The following is an 11215-nucleotide window of genomic DNA, read 5'->3' on the forward strand; positions in this document are numbered from 1 at the left end:
CTCACCATGGGCAAAAATGTTTTTCCGGCTCTCAATCTTTTCTAGTCCTCGGCCTACGGCCTCGGACTTGAAAACCGATTTCGAGTCGGAAAAGTCCCATTTTCGGGCCCTAGGTGCGAAATATACTATTACAATTGCACTCAATAATCTTCTCTTTTTATTATATTATACTTTTTAAATGTTATTTACCTTTAATGCTGAAGTTGATGACCACTTTTCCTTAAATACTAATGGCCTATTATTATTTTGTATTTTCATAGAAGCTTGTTTTCTCTGCTAAACCAACAATATTATATTTCACCAATATACAATTTTCTCAATTTCTATTTAAATAATTATTGTGAATAAATAATATCGTATCAAAAAGTTTTTCTCATTTTCATCATCCATGTACAGCTCAAATTCTATGAAATAAGTTTGTGAAAGGTTTGAAAACACACAATTTGCATAATAGCGGTACTCAGTGCCGCGCGCGTGGAATATTAGAAGGCGCCTAGCGTGTAGTTGAGGGTTAATACAATTAAAATTTTTGCTCAGATTGGATACATGGGCTACTTAGATATTTTGTCCAAGTTCAAACTTGTTTTATCTAGTATAAACTTGTGTTAGGTTTAGGTACAACATTATTAGTGTGATATTGGTGATGGTGAGATGACCAGTTTCAATAGTTTTGATCATTACATTGTCCAGAGCCATCTTGTTGAACTTTGTGTTTCAAGAGTTCATTATTGTACTTAGGGGAGCAGGAGAATTGCCGACATACTGCTGGTCAAAAATGTGGTCAATGGTTGATTGAAATCAACATGTTTTTACAGATCTATTAAACATGTTCTAATCTAATGAATATCATGTAATGTAGCAAAGTAGCAATTGCTTAATGCTCTAAAACCTTAATTTATTCATTTATTTATTTTATTGACAATCACAAATCATAAAAACACAAATGACAATTGACAATGACTCAGTCGAATTTTTACAAATCATAATATATATGATTGGGAGAAGACAACAGACATTTTTTATATTAACATGAGATAGTAATGGTTTATTGGAAAAGGCCTTACTGAGTTTTAGGTTATGTACGTCTATTTTGATTTAATGCTTGTATAATTTTCAAGTAGGCTACTTACTTCCGACTCCATTTAGTATTTTATATTTAAATTGATATTTGACTAAAATAAAATAAACTACCAGAGACAAAAAAATACTAAAATACCAATTAGCTACATTTGATAAAAATGGCAACTTGGCAAGATGCAACACCACAGAACAGAATATGAATAGAAAGGTATCTTCCAATCTAGACATGCATTTTACATGACACCAAGACTAACTTGAGTGCAACGAGACTGCGCCATCTTTGTAAAAATTAAGTTTTCCGCTAATTTCAAAACATTCAAATCCAAGAATATTGCTACTACTTCTTGTTCTCATATTTCTAAAACATACGGTACCATGAAATCACTTGAAATGAATCAATTCAAATCAATACCATAATGATTATCTAATAATAATTCTTGTAATATTATAAAGGTATAATGTTGATTAATTCAGTGATTGGAAAAACTTTTATGAATAATTCTGATACAGTAAAAGCTATTTTTCGACAAGGTGACAAAGCTGGATAGCTGGTGTAATAGAACAGAGGCAACTTATTTGGAAGTAAGTATTCCTTTATAATTTGAATTAATTCAATAATTTATCAACAAGAATGGTTGAAATATTGCACTCACCTTTATAGAAATACATACAATTGGACCTTGAAAAAATAAACTATAAAATTTTTAAAATGAACCTATTCAAAATATCAAGAATGTAGTGGGGTACCTACAGAGCAACAAATCGGATATTGCAGGTTGCAGACAAATCCATCTCGGTCTTACCACAAAGAAATAAATATCTAACATTTATTTCACTTCGTGTTTGTAATAGGAATGAGAGTAAACACGACATAAGTATTTAATACCTTAAGGAAGTTTGAACATTAATTTTGAAAAATCTAGAAGGAAAATTGAAATTTGGGCTTCCAGGTGCACGAGATTGATATTTTTAGAATCTATGTTCAAAATTAGGAGATCTAAATCATTCCCGTTTTTCCAGTATGCAATCCACAAGTTGACATGTTTTGATGCGAACAAACAAACACACGAACAAACACAACCCTACTTTCTCTCATTATATAGATACTATTATAGTCATGGTCTCTTTATAGACCTTGATTATATTATTTTATAATATGTAAAATAGACGTATACACTATTCTGATAGAATGTAAACTGTATGTCCAGTCTTCATTTTCAACAAAATAGCATGCATTTATTCCACATGCCATTATATTATTCAAAATAATATATTCTCTATTATTTAATATAGTTGTTTACTTTGTGAAACTTAATGTACACATTTTATATATATCTAGTTGGACTAAAAATGGGTATAAAAGAACCAACGAGAGACGAACAATCTAATAATGATTTGTTATATTTAGAGTTAATTGAATTAAGTAACATTCTTTAGCACCAAACAATATAAATTTTGCACAATGGAATTCCATAGTTATTAGTAAGTACATGAATTTACTTCATGTTTACGAAAACATGTTTCCACAAAGTGGTCTGAGCACAATGATGAAGCCTTTGTTGGAGTTCATTTGTCACACTTCATTTTTCCAATCCATTTTTTGCATAATTCAGGATTAGATAACGGAAATCTGCAACAAAATAAAATTGTTATGAATTGTGCTATTTATAATTCACTAGCGAAGCACCCACACTTTGAACAAGGATGAGTAGCACACTGACAGACACCATTGGATTTTTTGTATAATAGTACACATCATATACTATAGATAAACTATTAAGCTATGAAGTCCCATATCTAAGCAAATAATTTATTTGAAAATATAGGTACTCACTTGAAGAAGGATCTGTTGTGGTCTTTGGACCGCCGACTCTCGCAATTCACAGCTGAGCACGATGTTGGCATTGTGTCAATCAATCATCTAATCTTCAGTCAACTTCATTAATAGTATCTGTAATACAAATATAAATCCACATTATTAATAGAATCAGTGAACATTATTTGTTAAAATAATGGCAATATATACAAACACAACACATACCAAAAACATTGTGACTGTGGGAACTTTTTGTATGATGAATTACTTCATTGACATTCTCTACACAATACAAATAAATAATATATTAACAGTGTACAGTTGAAATGTTTAATAAGTCTAAATCTATCCAACTTGACTGTAGTTTCATATGCAATTCAATTTGTAAGTAATATCACAAACAAAATTATGAAATAGTCGGCATGATCTAGTCTAGCCTACTCCTATAGACCTACATTTATATTTTGTATCCTCAGTCGATTCTGAACATTCTAGAGGTTATTTCATTGAGATAAATATTCTCACAGATATCTCATTCAATTTTCGTAAAAGTACCAATTGGAATGTTAATTTTATATTGATAGAAATCAATTTGAATAAAAAAACACATCTATTGCTGCAGTGGCAGACTGGCTCTTCTTGAAATCTTGCCTCTCTCTGTCATGGCTGCCCTTAGTTGGCCGTGTAACACATTGAGAGCGCTGTAAGCACACCAACAGCCACTCTATAGTTTGCTATAATAGCTCGTTGCTACACCGAGACTGCGCTATCTTTGTAGAAATTAAGTTTACCGCTAATTTCAAAACATTCAAATCTAAGAATTATTGCTACTACTTCTTGTTCTCATATTTCTAAAACATACGGTATTATGAAATCACTTGAAATAAATCAATACCATAATGATTATCTAATAATAATTCTTGTAATTTTATAAAGGTATAATGTTGATTAATTCCGTGATTGAAAAGACTTTTATGAATAATTCTGATACAGTAATAGCTATTTTTTGACAAGGTGACAAAGCTGGATAGCTGATGTAATAGAACAGAGGCAACTTATTTGGAAGTATTATTTTTTAATTTGAAGTGATTCAATAATTTATTAACAAAAATAGTTTAAATATTGCACTCACCTTTATAGAAATACGATTGGACCTTGAAAAAATAAACTATAAAATTTTTTAAATGAATCAATTCAAAATATCAAGAATGTAGTGGGGTGCCTACAGAGAGCAACAAATCGGATATTGCAGGTTGCAGTCACAAATCCATCTCGGTCTTACCACAAAGAAATAAATATCCAACATTTATTTTACTTTGTGTTTTTACACAGCCCAGGTGAGGGGGTTTCCCATTCATTCAGTTCTTGGTGATAACAGTTACCAAGCACTATATCTGGAGGGAGCTGATACTGACAGTGAATAGTTGGCCTAATAGACTCAACACAGAGAAAGAAATACATTCCTCTATCATAGACAACACTGATACAAGTATCTTTACACAGTAGCCTATCTTTACTCTATGCTTCTACTTTGTGAGCTCAACCAGCAATAGGCCCAACTCACAACTTAACACCACAAAATATAGGGATTTTCTTTTTCTGTTTCATTTCCTTTTTCTGTATGCAGCATGCTTATGCAGGTAACATTTCTTCATTCAATTAGTTCTTCGCATGTAACATGATTTGTGAGGGGATGTTTCACAGAGACAAGTTCTCACAGAGACAAGTAGTGTTTTTGAACGATATTAGTGTCACAGAGACAAGTTTCACAGGAGCAAGTATTTCTATAAATGGCAGTCTCACAGGAACAAGTTCCCACAGAGACAAGCAGTTTCATAGAGACAAGGTTTCCGTCCAAAGTAGTAGCGCTATAAATGGCAGTCTCACAGAAGCAAGTTCCCACTGGAACAAGGTGTTTCACAGAAGCAAGGTCAGTGTCATAGAGACAAGGTAGCGAATGAGGGAAGAAGTTAGGCGTGTTGCCTACATCTGAACTTGAAGGCACTCCATTATTTGTTCTAGAAAATTGAATGTCTGCTGTTTTTTAATCATGCAAGTATATGATTATGATTGAAGGTTTATCATATAATATAGGGATGGGTTGGTAACCTATTAGAATTAGATAGAAGATAAATTAAATAAATAATAAATAAATTGAGTTCTATGCAAATGTAATATATTTCTACCAAACTCCAAAATAACTATTCCAACATATCTAATATGTATATATTATATAACCTTCGACCCGAAAGAATAATCAATATGAATATGAAATGGATATATAAAAGCCAAATAGCCTACCACTGACCTATTCATCACCGCTTCTAAAAAAAACACATGGCCAAAATGGTTTTTCATTATAATTCCTTCTTTCGTAATAAATTGTTTATGCTTTTGTACTCATGAGCGAAGCTCGGTCCCCGATATTATGAGCTAATCATCTCTTCTTTTTCCAAGCTGCGGTCTCGAATTGTAAATTCAAATTTATATAATATTAACTTCAGACAGTCACAGAGTAAAGCTGCGTCAACACCAATAGATTCTATAGATTCTATTAGATTGAACATAACTTATCATACACATGATGAACATATGTGTTTTTCATGTGCCGTTCAATCTATAATAATCTGTGAGGATTAAATTATTAACATTTTAATTAAACTTGGTGTAAACGCAGCTTTAGATGCCAAGATTTATCATGGCGTTCCGAGTTACGGATGATAATGTCAATGAAAAACTTCATTTTCCTCATGAAATCTTTCCCATAAAAAATTTAACAGATTGTTGTTCAACAAGCGTCTCTACATGTTACAAAATAGAAATCCCAATGAAAAACAAAAAGTGCCACTTGATAATTCCAAATCATCTTTTTAATCGTAGCTCTGATTCAACTGAGCAATAACTTTCTGAACTTACTGAGTTAATAAAGTAACATTAAAATTATCATAAGCGCAATGGGACTTGGGATTCCATCAATTCAGAATAAGTATATACCGGTATTCATTTTTACAGGATTGAAGTAGTACAACATTTAGATTAGCACACCAATAGATTTTATTTGTAGCGGAGTGAGTTCATTACTTTCATATCAAAGTTCTACTTTTTCCATTATGATATAGTATATTGACGACTACTGCAAAACAATGTCTGGTAGCCCTGGTAATGAAATGTAATGTAATGTATGTTGATTGGAAGACTCCAACCAGCCTGATCAGATTTCTTAGTGGGGCCATTGGCAAACATTTTGAAAAAGCCCTGATATTATTACAATGACTTTATTCCTAGTAGATAGCATTTCTAGTAGATGGCTGAATATTCTCGTTACCACATTGCAAAGGATGTTCAGTGAGGTCTACTGTTATCTGGACTACTAGAGTATTGTAACTCCTAATGTCAGATTGAGTAAGAGCTTGAAATTTATTCCTATCTAGTGTACTCCATGTTCAATAATCTGCCTTTATCTTATATTAGAAGAAACTTGCCTCTGAATAAATTAAAAAACGCAATAAATGTAATTCTGAATGAAAATGCTTATTGTTCCGTAAATTAATTTTCAAATTGTTGAAAATGTGATATTCAGTGCTGTGAGTTTATAAATAGTTTATGTCTTTTTTCAATGTATGACTTAATTTATTCAATTGTACTGGGTGATGATAATTGATTAAATGATTTGATGAATGATTACACTATTCATAAGATGACTACTAAGATGTTATGAATTGAATTGCTCATTTATTGTATAACAGACTATAAGCTGAATTCTTTAGACAAGGCCTATTCGCCCAATCTACATCGAAATTTTTGTATTTGTTGGTCAATATATTTCTTATTCCCAGACGCCAGCTAAGAAAGGGGTTTCAATTTTCGTAGAATAAGCACGTAATTCAAAACTGTATGTTTTTCAAAAAAAATTGTGATTTCAAATTCAATTTCGTTTATCACACACATAGGATATACGAGAATTAAGAATTAATGAGAAAGTGTCCCGGAATAAGGTTTATGATTTTTGTTCTTCTGTATTTATACTAAGTGACATATTTAGAGAGAGAATGAGCGCAAAAACACGATAATGGATGTCATTGGAGAGAAACAATTAAAATGGTACCTGCGCAGAATGAATGAAGGAAGACTTCTTTGCAAGTATGGAATTGGGTACCAGCGAACAGAAATAGGCGTGGAAGACCGCGAAAGAAATGCGTATCCAGTGTCCACATTGAAATGGAGAGTAGAGGTCTCTTTGAAGGAGACTGGATAAATAAGGAAAGATGGTGATTGGGGTGCGAGAAGCGACACAACTGAAGTTGCAAAAACTCGCTATATATATACATTTTATCAGTGATGGCTCTTAAACTGTAGGTTTATTATTATAACGAGTTTGGAGCACCAGAAAGATGGGATTATATTTTATTATAATAAATATTCAAAATTACGTTTCCAACCCACAATTATTGTCTTATTGTCATGTCCTTAAAGTTACTGAAAACCATATCGTTTGGGACTAATCAAGGTTTATTTAGGGTGGTTTTAATTATTAGTTTATGTGTTACAAATGGTTCACCTAGATCTAGATGGCAATTGAAACATTATTGATCTAACTAAAGCATGATATTAGTGTCAAAGACAGAAATCTGCGTTTTAATTCATTATCATCTGAGAGAGAGAGAGAGAGAGTGAGAGAGAGAGAGAGAGAGAGAGAGTGAGCCCGAAGGAAAGGGTATGTGTAAGAGAGTGATGTGGTTGAGTGGGAGTGACAGAGTTCGATATATTATATGCTATATGGTAGGTGAGGAATAATAGTGTGTCCCTTACGCTACACTCACAGATATAATATATATATATATATATATATATATATATATATATATATAATAGTACATAAACCATATCCATAGATTTTGGAAGCGGCATGCTATCTTTTCAATCTTTTGAATCAGCATTATTTATTGTCTAAGGTTGGTGAAAGAAGTTTTCTGCATTCCATAACAACAATCTGCAGACTGACGTCTCGGGTATTAGAACCAAAAGGCCTTGCTTTATAGAACTATAAATAGACTACTCATTCAGTATTACAATGCCTTGCTTCCATGAAACAAAGCAAATGTTTCCCGTTAGGTACTTCTGGAAAGCCCGGTCAATTTGTCATCGGTGGTGTACAGGTAGAACTACCCTGCTCATAGACTATGTTCACTGAAGCGTAAAACCAAAGTTAACCAAATGCTTCTATTTCTAAAAATTCTAGTGCCAGGTATAAAGTACTGCACTTTGGCGGCAGGAAATATTTAACATGTGTTTTCCATATTGTACCCTTCCTGGAAAAAATAGATTTTTGTTCAGTATTGTTTGCCTCCCCTCTACGAGGATGCTACCTGTGCGTTTGCGTTGCGAGTTCAATAGTTGACAAAACACATTCAGTCGACATGGAATTGGTCAAGGAAATCGTAACGCTCCGCAATACTACATTATATCATATTGCCGATGGATTTTTCTATCGGGTGACCTCCAGCGACCAAACGCGTATCTATTTAAAATGTAATGTACGCGAGTGTGCAAGACGCGCCTCAATGCCACTTCGTATGGCAAATGGAACTTTTGATAGTTTTCTTATCACTATTAATCATAATCATCTTCCCAACCCAACGTGCATATTGCAACGTTGTTCCAGGGAAACAACAGAGCCACGAGACATCTTTGATGAAGAGTGTGCCAAGTAAGTACCCACATCATCATTATAGCCCAGTCAATGAAGGTCCAAAAAAGCAGTTTCGATCCGAAAATTAGATAAAAGCTGAATTTCCCACCATCGATAGAACCCTCCCAGAGGGTCATTCTCCCAAAAGTCCCAAAAAATCCCCTTGGAGCTTTCCGCCCCAACACCCTAAAACATGAAAAATGCAGGTAAACACGGGAAATCAATTATCTCTGTACCCATTGATCGGAAACAGCATTATTAGTTATATACTACATTATTATTATATTCATTTTTTCAATAAAATTTACAGTTTTCTTGATAAAATAATATATATGTAAAAATTGAGGGGGTTTGTGATTTGATTTTTTTGTTTTCTCCGATTAACCTCGAAACAAGTAGTTTTGAAGAAAAATGAGCCAAATATTAATGTAGCCACTCTCATTGCAAATCCATTGATGTATATTGTTATGTATTTGCGAATCAATTTGACGCTGTGGAAGGGGAAACAGTCGACGCGGAAAGGCGCGGCTGACTCTCTTAGCCATAGTAAACAGCAAACTGGAAATCAATTATCTCTGTAACCATTAATCGGAAAAAATCTATCATATGTCATTCGATCCGTTACATTATGGACTAAAATATTAGTCGTATTCATTTCCTCAATAAATCAAACAGTTTCCTTGATAAAATATATATATATGTGAAAATTTGGGGTTTTTCGATTTGATTTTTGATTTCTCCGATTAACTTCGAAGCAAATAATCTAAAGAAAATTGGACAAATAATTAATGTAGCCACATTCATTGCGAATCCATTGATGTATATTGTTATTCATTTGCGATTCGATTTGACGCTGTGGAAGGGGAAACAGTCGACGCGTTATGGCGTGGCTGACTCTCTTCACCATAGTAAACAGTAAAATACAGTAGTAGGCCTACTGCTTTCTAAGTTGCATCTTATTCGCAATATGGCGCTCGAAACAATCAATTTTGTCTATTGTTTTGACATGCGATGAAACTAATTTTTCACATTTTAATTCTCTAAATTCTCTAAAATCATTTTGTTGTTATAGATGTGCTAAATCATGCATTCTATGACAGACAAAGATATTGTTTGCAACCGATAAAATATTCATACTATCACATAATATAATACATATTTAAAATATGTGTGTATTATCATAATTCTATGCTGAAATTTATCATAAGCTATGTCAAAAACTGAGATAAATCATAGATTACAATAGTGTTAACAGTGGCAATTTCCTGAAAAATCAAAGCGTGCAGTGTTTGCTGATTTCTACAGTTAATATTCTTCAAGCCAGGTTGATAATATACCTTCAGTTGAGCTAAATATATATGACGGCTGAGGCATAAAAAAATTATACATTGGGCTTGTTGAGTCGAAACTTTCTATGATTATCTCTGTAAAGTAGCTTATCTTCCGTTCTTACTAGTTGAATCTAGATTATTTAGACAGTCCAATATGAAAATTCAGTAGATTCTAAAGATGAAAGCCATGCAAACATACAAATTAAGGAAGAGTAAGCATGCATAAAAGGTAGGAAAATCATGAAAGTGTTTCACATTATTAACCACAAAGTACCCTACCGTATAATACGATTAATTGAAAGACGATTCATCATCTTCTATTATTTTTGTTAACATATCGATTTTCCACCTCCACTCGCATCTTGTCATTCACTATACAAGGTTGGCAGAAGCTTTTCTTTATGTCGATTAATGTTTATTGAAATTGATTTTGATTAGGGCACCAAAAGAATAGATCATTTTCTATTTTAAACATTCAAATTGAATCTATTGAACATGATTTCTTATGACTTAGCATTCACAGATTTAGTTGGGTGAAGCTATTTGAAAAATGTACCTGATTATCAATTCCATGGTTTTTATACCATTCTAGTTCATTGTGATCATTGAAGGGTTGAAGTGATGAGTTAGTTCAAGTGAATTCTAGTACACAAGTATATTGTGCTTATGATGGGCTCTTCTTTATTTTCTATCGATGTTTTGCTCCAGTAGAGAAAATTTAAAATGTTGGTTTTACATTTTATAAGCTTTATAAATAATATAATTTGATAAGTCCAATATTAAATAATCGATGTTGACTTTCATTGTATCGCTTTGTATCAATGTTACTTGCACTGTTTGCAATTCATCACTATTCTCTCAAGAATTAGTTTTTTATGAATTTCATGATCTGAAAATTGAAATTCAAATGCTATTTGGATGACGTTCACATTCCACTGGTTTTTTTTCAATAAGTGTTACGTTGAAGAGTGAGGCAATTCAATCCATTTGGAAGTAAAAGGAAATCACAGTGCGATTTGAACAGTGGATAGTAACTTTGAAATTCAGTTGCTCAATTCATTACGGCTTGATACTATCATTATTTTATAATTATAGTTGATCAGAAATATGGATTGTCTATAATGTTTATATTTCAGTTTGACCAATCTTCTATCACAGTCTCGCTTTCATTCATAGCATGATAATCCTAAATACGTTGGTTACCTTAAAGATGTAGCTTATCCTACGTCGAACAATGTACAATATAAACAATTTTCATTAAATTATGATAATCATTGGAATTTCTGCCTGTGATTGAGA

At 32.5% G+C, this 11215-nt stretch overlaps 1 long non-coding RNA gene across 1 annotated transcript; it reads right to left on the reverse strand.

Moving 5' to 3' along the window:
* Nucleotides 1–2570: 2570 nt before the first annotated feature.
* On the reverse strand, nt 2571–3393 carry LOC120349121. The gene is made up of 2 exons (XR_005570288.1): nt 2915–3393; nt 2571–2710 (listed from the first exon to the last, which is right to left on the reverse strand). It is a non-coding gene; the product is annotated as an uncharacterized LOC120349121 (long non-coding RNA).
* Between the last annotated feature and the right edge of the window lie 7822 nt (nt 3394–11215).

Source organism: Nilaparvata lugens, unplaced genomic scaffold, assembly GCF_014356525.2.
Source record: "Nilaparvata lugens isolate BPH unplaced genomic scaffold, ASM1435652v1 scaffold8375, whole genome shotgun sequence".
Taxonomy (NCBI): Eukaryota; Metazoa; Arthropoda; class Insecta; order Hemiptera; family Delphacidae; genus Nilaparvata; species Nilaparvata lugens.